This window comes from Pseudorca crassidens, chromosome 20 (assembly GCF_039906515.1).
Source record: "Pseudorca crassidens isolate mPseCra1 chromosome 20, mPseCra1.hap1, whole genome shotgun sequence".
Lineage (NCBI taxonomy): Eukaryota > Metazoa > Chordata > Mammalia > Artiodactyla > Delphinidae > Pseudorca > Pseudorca crassidens.
The window spans coordinates 6,788,638-6,803,188 of NC_090315.1; the positions used below are offsets into that span (position 1 = coordinate 6,788,638).

Here is a 14,551-nt window from a genome sequence, read left to right on the forward strand (position 1 = left end):
TTGATTTCTCCATAAGTTTCCGAATCAACGTTCTCAGGTGATAAGTGAATAGACAGCTGATTATTGTTCCAAAGCTAACAATTTACATATTTCGGATTAAGAGTAGCAGGTTTTGTATTCGTTATCCGTCCAAAGCAGAGCGTGGGTATAGTGGAGTCACGGGTCATGAGCAGAAAGGGGCTGACAGTTGGAAAACGCACAGAAATTAGGGCAGCAGTTTTCATGAACCATCAACTGGGATTAGGAGAAAGAACGTAAGAAATGTGAAAGATGGAGGAAAGGGTGTGAAAAGATACAAAGGCGCTCACAAGAACAAGGATGCTTTGGGTGGCTCTGGACTCAGCAGAGGATCTGGGAGACACGGTATTCCTGTGAATGTGTTGGACTCGTTGTTTGTGCCAGTACAGGGTGACAATTATGGAGCCACGGGTCCAGATTGTGAGCACAGAAAATAAAACTTCAGGGAACACTATCACTATCACTACTACAGTGATAGTAGTGGTTACCAAATGGGAAAGCGGGGAGGAAGGATATATAAGGAGGTTGGGATTGATATATACACACGACTATATCTAAAATACATAAACAACAAGGTCCTACTGTATATCACAGGGAACTATACTCAATATTTTGTAATAACCTATAAGGGAAAAGAATCTGAAAAAGAAGAAAAATATATATGTATAACTGATTCACTTTGCTGTACACCTGCAATTAACACAACATTGTAAATCAACTACACTTCAATTTAAAAAAATCTTAATTCAAAAAAACAAAAACAAAAAATGCCCTCATTTAAACTGGACTTAGAACTTGCTCATGGATTGTTTCTTTTTTAAAATTAATTTTTATTGGAGTATAGTTGATTTACAATGCTGTGTTAGTTTCTGCTGTACAGCAAAGTGAATCAGTTATACATATACATATATCCACTCTTTTTTAGATTCTTTTCCCATATAGGCCATTACAGAGTATTGAGTAGAGTTCCCTGTGCTATATAGTAGGTTCTCATGGATTGTTTCTACATTGAGCCCATGATGCAAATATCTTAGTCATATAAAATATGCCCGGAAAACCTTTACACTTTATACACTGTAGGACCACAGATAGAATTTTAGTGAACAGCACTCTACCACTATTTCTCTCTTCTCTTGTAGTTTGAAGTAGAAGATGTGCCCACAGGGTCCTGGCATTCAGTGTTGGCAAGAGGCCTGACCCCTACCAACCACTTACGTCTTGAAGAACTTTGATGACCCAACAGTGATGAGAAAGTCCCTTTCTTACTGTAGTATTCTTAATATATAATCCACACTTTATATAAGAAATAAAACATAACAAAACAGAACTATCAATTTGCAAGTGCTGTTTTTTTTTCCTTCTATGAAACCATCCCAAGAAGTAATCCTTGGTAATAGTTTCATGATTGTAACAATTTATAAAATAAATTTTCATTGCAAGAAATCCACTGGTCTCATATTGAGGTAGGCAGATCTCCACTCCCTGGGGTTAATACCTTCGTTATATTACACTACATGGCAAAGAGTCTTTGTTTTTATTTTTTGGCCTTGCTGCACGGCATGTGGGATCTTAGCTCCCCAACCAGGGATCGAACCCGCACCCCTTGCAGTGGAAGCACAGAGAAAAGAGTCTTTGAAGATGTAAATAAGTTTACTAATCAGTGAGCTATGTTTTAGACTGAATGTTGTTTCCCCCACAAAAATTCATCCCTTGAAATCCCAGCCGTGTAAATATACTGCTCGAAGGTGGCTGTCCAAAAACCAGTAGGAGGATGCTCCAGAGACACAGAATCTGTAAGCAACTTGATCTTGGATCACCTAACATCAAGGTTATTCTCCTAACACAATAAATCTATCACACACACAAAATTAACATTAGACAGTCCATTTAACAGACGGTCCATATACCGATTGCCCCCTGTCCCCCAGGGATACAATAATGTCTTTTCTGTTTTTATAAATCTAAGATCCAGTCATGGTATAAATATTGCATTTAGTTGTCTTGACTCTTTAGTTTTTAAAAACTAGATTGTTTGCATTCTGGTTTATCACAGGGTATTGACTGTAGTTCCCTGTGCTATACAGTAGGACCTTGTTGTTTATCCATCCTAAATGTAATAGTTTGCATCTACTAACCTCAACCACAATGGAAAAGAATATAAAAAAGCATGTCTATATGTGTATAACTGAGTCACTTTGCTGTACAGCAGAGATTGACACAACACTGTAAATCAACTATACTTCAATTTTAAAAAATAACTTCTGTAGATTAAAAAATAAAGTTAAAAAAAATAAACTAGATGGTTTGCCACTCCTTTGTCTTCAGTGATACTGACAGGTTTTCTTTTTTATAATTTTTTTTTGGCCGTGCCCCGAGGCATGTAGGATCTTAGTTCCCCAACCAGGGATCGAATCCACGCCCCCTGCAATGGAAGCACAGAGTTTTAACCACTGGACTGTCAGGGAAGTTCCCAATACTGACAGTTCTGAAGAGGGCACACCAATTGTTTTCAGAATGCCCTTTAGCCTAGGCCTCTGTGATTGTGTCCCTCATCCTTAGAGTCAGGTACAATATTTGAGTAAAACTTCTGCATGCACATGATGATGGGACATTCTTAGTGCACAGCCTCGAAGTTTATGAGCATTTTCTACTACTGGTAGAGGCTAAGAAATGCACCAGGTGAGTGGGATGCATCGGGGGGCAGGACGGCACTTTCTGGTATATGGGCACAGGCTTTGGCCATGACTCCTATGAGTGGCCGGACCTGAGCCCAGGGGGTTGCTACCTGGAAGTTGAGTTCTAAAAGCCATGTGCTTTGCTCGTAGCCACATGCCCCTCCCACAGGCACCTGCTCAGGACTGCTGTTGGCATAACCAAACAGTCTGCAGAGGGGGCAATGAGACATTAAAAACCAAGTTTTCTGTGGCAAGGACACTGTAGTGGCCAACTGTGAAAATGGGCTCTACCTCCAGTTTTAGACTCCACGCACCAGTAAGATGGATTTTAAGGAATGACTTCCCTAGTACAATGGCACCAGCCCTTAGTTGACCCTGATCCTCATTAATTAATTAATTTTATTTTTGTCTGTGTGCATGCTTTGTCTAGTTGCGGCGAGCAGGGGCTACTCTTCATTGCGGTGCGCGCTCATTGCTGTGGCTTCTCTTGTTGCAGAGCACGGGCTCTAGGCACGCGGGCTTCAGTAGTTGTGGCTCGTGGGCTCTAGAGCACCGGCTCAGTAGTTGTGGCGCATGGGCTTAGTTGCTCTGCAGCATGTGGGATCTTCCCAGACCAGGGCTCGAACCCGTGTCCCCTGCATTGGAAGGTGGATTCTTAACCACTGCGCCACCAGGGAAGCCCTAATTTTTCCCATTTTAATTACACTGTATCTTGTTGCATTCCTCTTCAGGTTGATCCTGTTTGGGACTCTGTGCTTCCTGGACCAGCATGTCTGTTTACCTTCCCAGGTTAGCATAGTTTTCAGATATTATATCTTCAATATGCTCTCTGCCCCTTTCTCTCTCTTCTTCTTCTGCAACCTCTATAATGGAAATGTTAGTATGATTGATCATGTCCCAAAAGTCTCTTAAACAGTCCTCATTTATTTTTATTCTTTTTCCTGTTCGGTATCAGTGATTTCAATACTCTGACTTCCTGCTCGCAGGTTCCTTCCTCTGTATCACTTAATCTACTGTTGATTCCTTCTAGTATATTTCTCATTTCAGCTATTATATCCTTCCTCTCTGTTTGGTTCTTCTTTATATCTTCTAAATCCTTGTTAAACTTCTCACTGTGGGGCTTTCCTTGTGGCGCAGTGGTTAAGAATCCGCCTGCCAATGCAGGGGACACAGGTTCGAGCCCTGGTCCGGGAAGATCCCACATGCTGCGAAGCAACTAAGCCCGTGCGCCACAACTACTGAGCCTGCGCTCTAGACCCTGTGAGCCACAACTACTGAACCCATGTGTCACAACTACTGAAGCCCACGCACCTAGAGCCTGTGCTCTACAACAAGAGAAGCCACCGCAATGAGAAGTCCACGCGCCGCAACAAAGAGCAACCCCCTCTTGCCACAACTAGAGAAAGCCCACGTACAGCAACAAAGACCCAACACAGCCAAAAATGAATAAATAGATTTATATAAAAAAAAAACTTCTCCCTGTGTCCATCCATTCTTCTCCTGAGTTCTTTGATCATTTTTATGATCATTACACTGAACTCTTTCTTGGGTAGATGGCCTATCTCCACTTCATGTAGTTCTTCTGGGTTTTTATCTTGTTCCTTAGATGGGAACATGTTACTCTGTGACCTCATTTTGCCTAATTTGCTGTTTTTATTTGTGTACCTAGTAGGTTGGTGATGTTTCCTGACTTTGGAGACGTGGCCTTTTCTAGATGTCCTGTGGGTCCCAGCACCACATTCCCCTCTGGTCATTAGTGCTATACGCTCTAGGGTTGCCCCCCATGGCGGATGCCTTTGTCCTTCTGTGGTAGCACCCTGACTACTGTGGGCAATCTTGTAGGCGTGGCTAGGCTGCAGTACTGTTGTTGCCAAGTACTGCCTTGTGGAGAGGCTGACGGCCACTTGTTGGCAGGGCTGGGTTACGAGGCTGTTGCCTGCAGAAGCCTGGGGGGTCCCGGGGCTAGTGCAAGCTTACTGGTAGGCAGAGCCAGGTTCTGGGGTGGGTGGTTGTGGGGCTGGGGTTCCTGAGTTCAGTGTTGACCTGCTGGTGGGTGGAACCAGTTCCTGTTCCTGTGCGTACTGGCTGTGTGCCAAAGCTGGTGCTGGCCTGCTGGTGAGTGGGGTTGGATTCCAGTATGGCTGGCTGAGGAGTGCAAGGTATTTCTGAGCAGATGTCTGCCTGCTGGTTGTTGGGGCTGGGGCCTGGTGGGTCCTGGGGCTGGTACCTGCCCACCGGTGGTCTGAGATGGGTCCCAGGGTCTCTGACTTCACGGTCCTGAAGAGCCTGAGTCTAGTGTCTGCCCACTGGTATGTGAGGCTGGTCCTGGGTCCTCTGGTGGACAAGGCCATGTCTAGGGCAGCTGTGTGCTCAGGGAGCCTTAAGGAAGCCTGCCTGCTGGTGGATGGGTCTGTGTCCCTGCTCAGCTAATTGCTTGGTCTAAAGCGTCTCAATACTGGTGCCGACAGGCTGGTTGGTGGGGGCAGGGCTGGGTCCTGTGGCTAATAATCTAGAGGTAGGATTCCAAACGGTGCAGGCTAGCACCAGTGTCCATGTGGTAGAAATAGCTCACAAAAATGGGTGCTGCCCACGTTTGTGTCCCAAGAGTGAGTTCCATTTGCCTCCTACTTCTCCAGCAGATTCTCCCAAATCAGCAGGTCAGTCTGACTCAGGTTCCTTTCAAATTACTACTGCTTTCCTGAGTCCCTGAGCGTGTGATATTTTGTGTGTGCCCTTTAAGAGTGGAGTCTCGGGGAGGATTAAGATGGGGCAGTAGGAGGACATAGAACTCACCTCCCTCAACAAACACATCAAAAATACATTTACATGTGGAGCAATTCTCACGGAAAACTAACTTGAGATTGGCAGAAAAAGTCCTACACAACCAAAGCTGCAAGAAAGATCTCCACATAACCTGGTAGGATGGGAAAAAAAGGCATCGAGCTGGGACCTGCCACACCGGGGAGGGATCTGTAAGGAGAAGAAAGTCTGTATGAGCAGATCCCTTGCCCTGGGGAGTGAGCAGGTCAGACCACCATCTGGGCATCCCAGTCTTGGGGTCCTGTGTAGAGAAGACAGGCCCTCTTGCCCACTGGAAAATCCACTGAGACAGTTAGAAGGGATGGAGAAGCCTAGACTCTACTTGCAAGGAGCACACATGTGCTGGCTTGACGACAGTCAGGGCAGAGAGAGTCTTGCATTGGTGGCTGCTACCTTGCTACACTCCCCAATCTGAATGAGTGCAATTCCTGGCCCTGCTCACTTCACACCACAGCCTGGCATGAGACCTGGGCAGAGACTCAGTCTAGATGCACAGAGACAGACCAGGATGCCTGGGGTGTGATCTGGGTGGATCCACAGAAGCCATTGTCAGCGTGTGTACGGGTGAAGGATGTAGCTCTGGGGGACAGTGTGCACATGGGGCCATGCCACAAGAGCAAGCAGTGACTAAGCGCTCAAGCTCAGGTGCTCAGGCCCTGGGATAGGACTCATTTAGCTACACAGAGATAGCTGGGAGTGCCCAGGGTGTGGTCTGGGTGGGGCACCAATGGCCACTGTCAACTTACTCAGGAGTATGCAGCAGTTCGTCTCCCAGCAAGAGCGACCCAGCTCTGCCCAATCCACACCACAGCTTAGCACTAGATCAGGGGCAGACAGGTCCTGGGGGAAGTCTGCCACAGAGGCAGCCCAGATCCCAGGCTGCAGCAGAGCTACCTCAATTCTTGCATCCACAATGCCACAACCCCCAGTACCAGCCTACTCCACAGGACAGCCTTGCACTAGATCTGGGACAACGTTAATAGAGAAAGGGTTGCAAACTTAGGCTGCTTCAGAGCAGAAACAAAGACCCCTATACAGGTAGTCATAGGTCCTCTGTGACCACACAGGCCTCACTTGCTTCATCAATCACCTCCTTTGGGGCAGGGCACCCACTCAAGGGTTAATAGAGCCAGAATGAACCTGAGGGCTTCTACTCCAACAACTGGGGAGCAGACCCCACCCCTCACAGCACACTGACAGACACGGAGTAGAGAAGAAGCCCTACCTCACACCCAACACAGGGTCTAAATACTACAAAACTAACCACATTCACTATCAAGGGGATAAGGGCCAGCACACCCTGAAGAAAGACATGGCTGGCATCAATACCAAAACCAGCCCTCGCACCAAAAACACTGGACACACACAGTCTACACAGGGATGCTCCCACATAAAAACACCCCTTCAAGACCACAGTAGATAACTTTCTCTGTGTATTTAGGAGAAACAGTTAAGTAAAATGAAAAGGCATAAAAATCACTCTCAATTAAAAAGACCAAGAGAAATCCTCTGAAAGGACAAATAATAAAACAGAGCTCACCAGGCTACTAGACACTAAGTCCAAAAAGGAGTTAATAAAAATGCTAAAAAAATTGAGAAAGATTATTGACAGAAATTCAGATCCATGTAACAAGGAACTAGAAATTATAAAGATGAAACAATCAAAAATAGATAATTCAACTGCTGAGATAAAAAACCCAATCTAGGGCTTCCCTGGTGGTGCAGTGGTTGAGAGTCCGCCTGCCGATGCAGGGGACATGGGTTCGTGCCCCGGTCCGGGAAGATCCCACATGCCCCGCAGTGGCTGGGCCCGTGAGCCATGGCCACTGAGCCTGCGTGTCCGGAGTCTGTGCTCTGCAAGGGGAGACGCCACAACAGTGAGAGGCCCCCGTACCGCAAAAAAAAAAAACAAAAACCCAATCTAGAAGCAAATAATACCAGCTTAAATGACACAGAAGAAGGAATAAGTGACCTGGAAGACAGAATAATGGAAATCAACCAACTAGAATAGCAGACAAACATAAACTAAAAAAAAAAAAAAAAAAGAAATCAACATATGAGATCTATGGGGTAATATAAAACATGTCAAACAACACATAATAGGAGATCGAGAGTGGAATAGAGAAAGAAGGGGATTGAAAACATACTTGAAGAACTTATGACTGAAAACTTCACAAACCTAAAGAAGGAAACAGATATTCAGGTACAGGAAGCACAGTGGGTTCCCAAAAAGATGAAACCAAACAGCCCCACACCAAGACATATCATCATTAAAATGGTAAAAGTTAAAGATAAAGAGAGGATTTTAAAGGCAGGGAGAGTAAAACAAAGAGTCAGTTACAACGGAATTTACATAGGGCTATCAGCTGATTTCTCTGCAGAAACTTTGCAGTCCAGAAGGGAGTGGTATGATATAATCAAAGTGCTGAAAGGGAAAAATCTGCAAACTAGAATTCTTTACTCAGCAAGATTATCACTAAGAATACAAGGTGAGTTAAATAATTTTTCAAACAAGCAAAAACTAATAGAATTCAGCAATACTAAGCCAAACCTAAAAACAATATTGAAGGATCTTCTCTAAAAAAAAAAGAAGCAAGAATCCACAGGAAAGGGAAAAATCACAAAAGGAAAGGCAAATGTATAAAAGGATTGAAGATCACTTACTGAGCCAGTACATAGATTAAAAAACAATCCAAAATTTTTGTCAAAGTGATCATAACTACAATTAACATTAAAGGATACGCATGAAGATGTAAAATAGGACATCAAAATCATAGAAAGTAGGGGAGGGGAGTAGAAAAATGTAGATCTTTCAAAATGTGTTTAAACTTGTATGTCTATCCGTTTATAGTAAGTAGATATAGTTATGGGTCAACATACTTAAATTCCGTGGTAACCACAAATCAAAAACGTACAATAGATTCACAAAAACCAAAAAAGAAAGGAACCCAAGCATACTACAGAAGAAAATCATCAAACCAGACAAGGAAAAACAAAAGAAGAAATGAACAAAGAAGAATTACAAAAACAACTGGAAAACAAGGATTAAAATGGCAATAATTACATACTTATCAATAATTACTTTACATGTTAGTGGACTAAATGCTCTAATCAAAAGGCATAGAGTGGCAGATTGGATTTTTAAAAAAACCTACAATATCCTGCCTACAAGAGACTCACTTCAGGGCAGAAGACACACACAGACTGAAAGTGAGGGGATGGAAAAATATATTTCATTCAAATGAAAATGACAAGGAAGCAGAGGTATTGATACTCATATCAGACAAAGTAGACTTTAAAGCAAAGTCTATACCAAAAGACAAAGAGGGTCATTATATATTGATAAAGGGATCAATACAAGAAGAGGATATTACACTCATTAACATATATGCACCCAATATATGAGTATCCAATTATATAAAACAAATACTAAGAGACATAAAGGGAAACATTGACAATAATACAATAATAGTAGAAGACTTTAATACCCAACTGTCATTAATGGACAGATCATCCAGATAGAAAATCAAGAAGGCAACAGACATCCTAAATGACACAAGAGACCAGTGGATTTAATTGATATCTACAGGACAAAACATTAAAAAAAAAAAGAAAACACAGTTTGTTTTCAAGCATGCATGGAACGTTCTCTAGGATAAACCACATACAAAGGCACAAAACAAGGCTCAACAAATTTAAGAGAATAGCAAATATTACAAGCATCTTTTCTGACCACAGTGGTATGAAACTAGATTCAATTGCAGGAATAAAAATGGGACAAGAATGGACATATGGAAACTAAACAACATGTTACTAAAAACCAACAGGTGAACAATTAAATCAAAGATAAAGTTAGAAAATACCTCAAGACAAATGAAAATGAAAATATAACCTTTAAAAATTTAAGGAATGCAGCAAGAGGGAAATTCATAGCAATACAGGCCTTCTTCAAGAAACAAGAAAAATCTCAAGTAAACAACCTAACCTAGCACATAAAAGAGAGAAAGAACAAACAAAACCCAAAGTCAGCAGAACAAAGGAAATAATAAAGACCAGAGAGAAAATAAAGATCAAAAAAAGTATAGAAAATGATCAATAAAACCAAGAGCTGTTTTTTTAAATATATACAAATTCAATGGACCTCTAGCCAGGCTCACCAAGAAAGAAAGAGAGAAGCACAAAAACAAAAGAAGCAATGAAAGAGGAGAAATAACAGCCAATACTGCAGAAATAGAAAAAAATCATAAGAGAATATTATGAACATTTTTATGCCAACGAATTGGACAACCTAGAAAAAATAAACAAGTTTCTAGAAACATACAGCCTGTGAAAACTGAGTCAAGAAGAAACAGATAATTTGAACAGACCAATCACTAGAAGTGAAATAGAACTTGCAATTAAAATTTTTTAAAAACCTCTCTGCAAAACAAAAGTCAAGGATCAAATGGCTTCCTTAGGGAATTCCACCAAAGATACAAAGAACAACTTATTATTCTCCAACAATCCAAAAAAACTGAAGACCAGGGAACACTCCCAAATTCATTCTATGAGGTCACCATCACCCTGATACCAAAACCAGACAAAGACAATTAAAAAAATAAAATTATAAATAGGCCAATACCTTTGATGAATATAGACGCAAAAATCCTCAAGAAAATATTAGCAAACTGGGTCTAATAATATGTAAAAAGGATCATACACCGTGATCAAGTTGTATTCATTCCAGTGTTTCAAGGATGGTTCAACATACGCAAAATCAATCAATGTGATACACCAGATTAACAAAAGAAATGACAAAAACCACATGATCATCTCAACAGACGCTGCAAAAGCATTTGACAAAATTCAACATCCATTCATGATAAAAACTCTCACCAAAGCAGGTATACAGGGAAGATATCTCAACATAATTAAAGCCATTTATGACAAAACCATCACCAACATAATATTCAATGGTGGAAAGCTGAAAGCCTTCCTGCTAAAATCTAGAACAAGACAAGGATGCCCACTCTCACCACTTCTATTCAATGTAGTACTGGAAGTCCTAGCCACAGCAATCAGACAGGAAAAGGAAAGAAAATGTATCCAAATTGGAAGGGAAGAGGTAAAATTGTCATTATATGGAGATGACGTGATACTCTATATAGAAAACCCAAAAGACTCCCCACAAAAACTATTAGAACCAATAAATGAATTCAGCAAGGTAGAAGATACAAGCTTAATATACAGAAGTTGTTGCATTTCTTACACTAACAATGAAAGAGAAAGTTAAAAATTCCATTTAAAATCACATCAAAAAAATACCTAGGAATAAACTTATCAAAGGAGGTGAAAGACGTATATGCTGAAAACTAAAATGCACTGATGAAGAAAACTGAAGATGATTCAAAGAAATGGAATGGTATCCCATGCTCACGGGTTGGAAGAATTACTTTTGTTAAAATGGCCACACTACCCAAAGCAGTCTACAGGTTTAATGCAATCCCTATCAAAATACCCATGATATTTTTCACAGAACTAGAACAAATAATCCTTAAATTCATATAGAACCACAAAAGACCCTGAACTGTCAAAGCAATCCTGAGGAAAAAGAACAAAGCTGGAGGCATGAACCTTCCAGACTTCAGACAATACTACCAAGCAAAAGAAATGAAAACAGTGTGGTATTGGCACAAAAAGAGACATATAGATCAGAGGAACAGAACAGAGAGTCCAGAAATAAATCCACACACCTACAGTCAATTAACCTAAGACAAAGGAGCAAGAAATTACAATGGAGAAAAGACAGTCTCTTCAATAAGTGGTGCTGGGAAAGCTGGACAGCTACGTGAAAAATCAATGAAATTAGAACACTCCCTCACATCATATTAAACAAGTACAGTCAAAATGGTTTAAAGAACTATGTATGTCATGACATGGTCAACTTTTACAAGACAACACAGGAAATCATTCTCAAACATAAATCACAGCAATTATTTTTTTTAGATCAGTCTCCCAAGGCAAAAGAAATAAAAGGAAAAATAAACAAATGGGACCTAATTAAACTTCAAAGCTTTTGCACAGCAAAGGAAAACATCAACAAAATGAAAGACAACCTACGGAATGAGAGAAAATATTTGCAAACCCTACAACCAACAAGGGGTTAATATCCAAAATATATAAACAGGTCATAGAATTCTATACAAAAAACAGCAATCCAATCAAAAAATGGGCACAAGACCTAAATAGACATTTCTCCAAAAAACACATACAGATGGCCAACAAACACATGATGCTCAACATCACTAAATATAAGAGAAATGCAAATCAAATCACAATGGGGTATCACCTAAAACTGGTCAGAATGGCTATCATCACAAAGTTCACAAATAATGATTGCTGGAGAGGGTGTGGAGAAAAGGGAACACCTGTATATGGTTGGTGGGAATGGAAATTGGTGCAGCCACTATGGAAAACAGTATGGATGTTCCCTAAAAAACTAAACAGCAATCTGACTCCTGGGTATATATATATCTGGAAAAACAAAAACTCTAATTCAAAAAGATACCTGCACTCCAATGTTCATAGCATCACTTTGTACAATAGCCAAGACATGAAAACATGGATATACATGCGATGGAATAACACTCAGCCATTAAAAAGAATGAAATATTGCCATCTGCAGCAACATGGAGGGACTGAAAGAATATTATACTTAGTGCAGTAAGTCAGAGAAAGACAAATACCAAATGATATCACATGTGGAATCTAAAAATAATACAAATGAATCTAAATACAAAACAGAAAGAGACTCGCAGACATAGAAAACAAACGTATGGTTACCAAAGGGGTGAGGGAGGGAGGGAGGGACAAATCAGGAGTACGGCATTAACAGATACAAGCTTCTATACATAAAATAGATTAGTAACAAGGATCTACTTTATAGCACAGCGATATACAGTATCTTGTAATAACCTATAATGGCGTATCCTCTGAAAAAAAAAACGGAGTCACTTTGCTGTATCGTTGAAGCAAACACAATATTGTAGATCAACCATACCTCAAAAAAAAAGAAAAAAAAGAGTGGAGTCTCTGCCTCCGCGTATTTCCCACATCCCTCTGGCTCTCCCGAAAGAAAGCCCTGCTGCCTTTCAAAGCTAAATGTTCTGGGGGCTTATCTTCCCGGCGTGCCAGCCCAACGTAGGGCTCAGAATGCTCACCCCTTGGGAAGAATCTTTGTAATTGTATCATTCTCCTGTTTCTAGGTCACGCACCCAGAGATATAGTTCTTGACTCTACCGAGACTCCAACCCTCCTACCTGTCTCACTGGGTATCCTTCTGCATTCCTTTAGTTGTAGAAGATCTTTTCTGGTAGCTTCTGGTCTTCCTCATCAATACTTGCTCTGTATACAGTTGTAATATTGGTGTGTCCAGGAGGAGAGGAGAGCTCAGGGTTTTCCTACTCCATCAGCTTGGAGCATTCCCCTGTGGTATTCTTGGTTACAGCAGCCGTAGCTGACTAGAACAGATTTTCCTCGTTAATGAAGGTGGGTGGAGTATAATCACCTGAGCTTTAAAGAACAGATGCCAAATAGCTACGACGGAAAGAAGTAAGAGATTGAAAACAGAAGAGGGATTCAACTTGCTAATGCTGCCTTTCTAGATGGAGATATTCAGAAGTGAGTCATTAAAGGAAACGTATTCTGCCAACAACATGAATCAGCCTGAAAGCAGTTCTTCCACAGGTTCCAGTTCAAAACTCGCCTTTGGACACTGAGGGTGAAGGAAGGAAGGAAGGAATTGGCAACTGTGCACTGTGGAAATACACACAATTTACATATTTCTCCTAACAGTGGGGGATTTTGTATTCCTGAACCAGGCAAAGTAGAGCCTGTGTACACTGGGGTCACGGCTCACGAGCAGAAAGGGGCTGACAGTGGGAAAGCGCGCAGCAGTGATTACAGTGATGTACACAGGGAACAGCTAGGATGATCAGAAAGAGACAAAAGAAGTTGAAAGATGGAGGAAAGGGTATAAAAGCAGACGACAGTGCTCACCAGGAGAAGAATGGTTTGGGCAGCTCTGGACTCAAGAGAAGCGGGGGGGACCTGGGGGAGGCATTGGTCCTACAAATGTGTTGGACCTGCTGCTCATGTCTGTACAGGATGAAAACCGTGGAGCCACTGGCCCAGAGCGTGAGCCCCAAACAGAAAACATCAGGGAGTAATAGCAATGCTCCATACAATGTCTGTCTGGTTTCGTCACGATGAACAGCAGAACAGTATCAAAAAGCCTTCCCGTTTGTGATGTCTTTGTTGCTCCATTTGCCAGTTACATCGATAGGAAAAACAACATTTCCCAGCATTTGGAGCATCCAACACAGGAAAGTAGAGGCAACAATGTACTTGGGAGTTTTACTTGAAGCTCTGCCCACCTGGAGTTCCTGGGACTCATCGTGGTGGCCTGAAAGACACTCCAGAGGCAGATGCTACCAGTGGACACTCCCTCCCCACTCTGTGAAGAAAGAAAAGAAGTCTGCCTCCAAAATCACTGGGTATATGTTTCCACCCAAAGGGGGAATAACTGTCTGGGGGACCCCTTTAGAGTTGAGGACCAAGAAGGTGGCTACAATCAGGTGCTTGAGGATGAAATCTGTGGACCTTAACCTGTAGCCAGTGAAGGGAAGGATGATATAACGGCAAAGAAGCGAGAAATTCTCCAGGATTCCAACCACAGTCTGTGTTAAGAAGATCACATCCATTGTCAAATCGCTGCTAGCCATCCTCTCAGTTCACGGTCACTGATACTTGTCTTGTGAGTTTAAATGTCCTGCATGGGAATATGAGGCTTGGGCTACATGAATCATGTCAGCTGAAATCCAATATTCTGCACTTGCCGTGAGTTCCCGGTTAGAAAAATGTACTTCATGTTTTTCTGTTACTAGCAGCCTTAAAAGGGTTGAATGTGTACATTATAAAGAGCACTTATATGTAAAATGACTCGTTGAAGGCACGCCACATGATCACTTCATGCTTCACGAATCCACGAGCCCGGGATT

At 41.8% G+C, this 14,551-nt stretch overlaps 1 pseudogene; it reads right to left on the reverse strand.

Moving 5' to 3' along the window:
• Window positions 1-230: 230 nt before the first annotated feature.
• LOC137215476 (vomeronasal type-1 receptor 4-like) lies at window positions 231-14,275 on the reverse strand (annotated as a pseudogene).
• Between the last annotated feature and the right edge of the window lie 276 nt (window positions 14,276-14,551).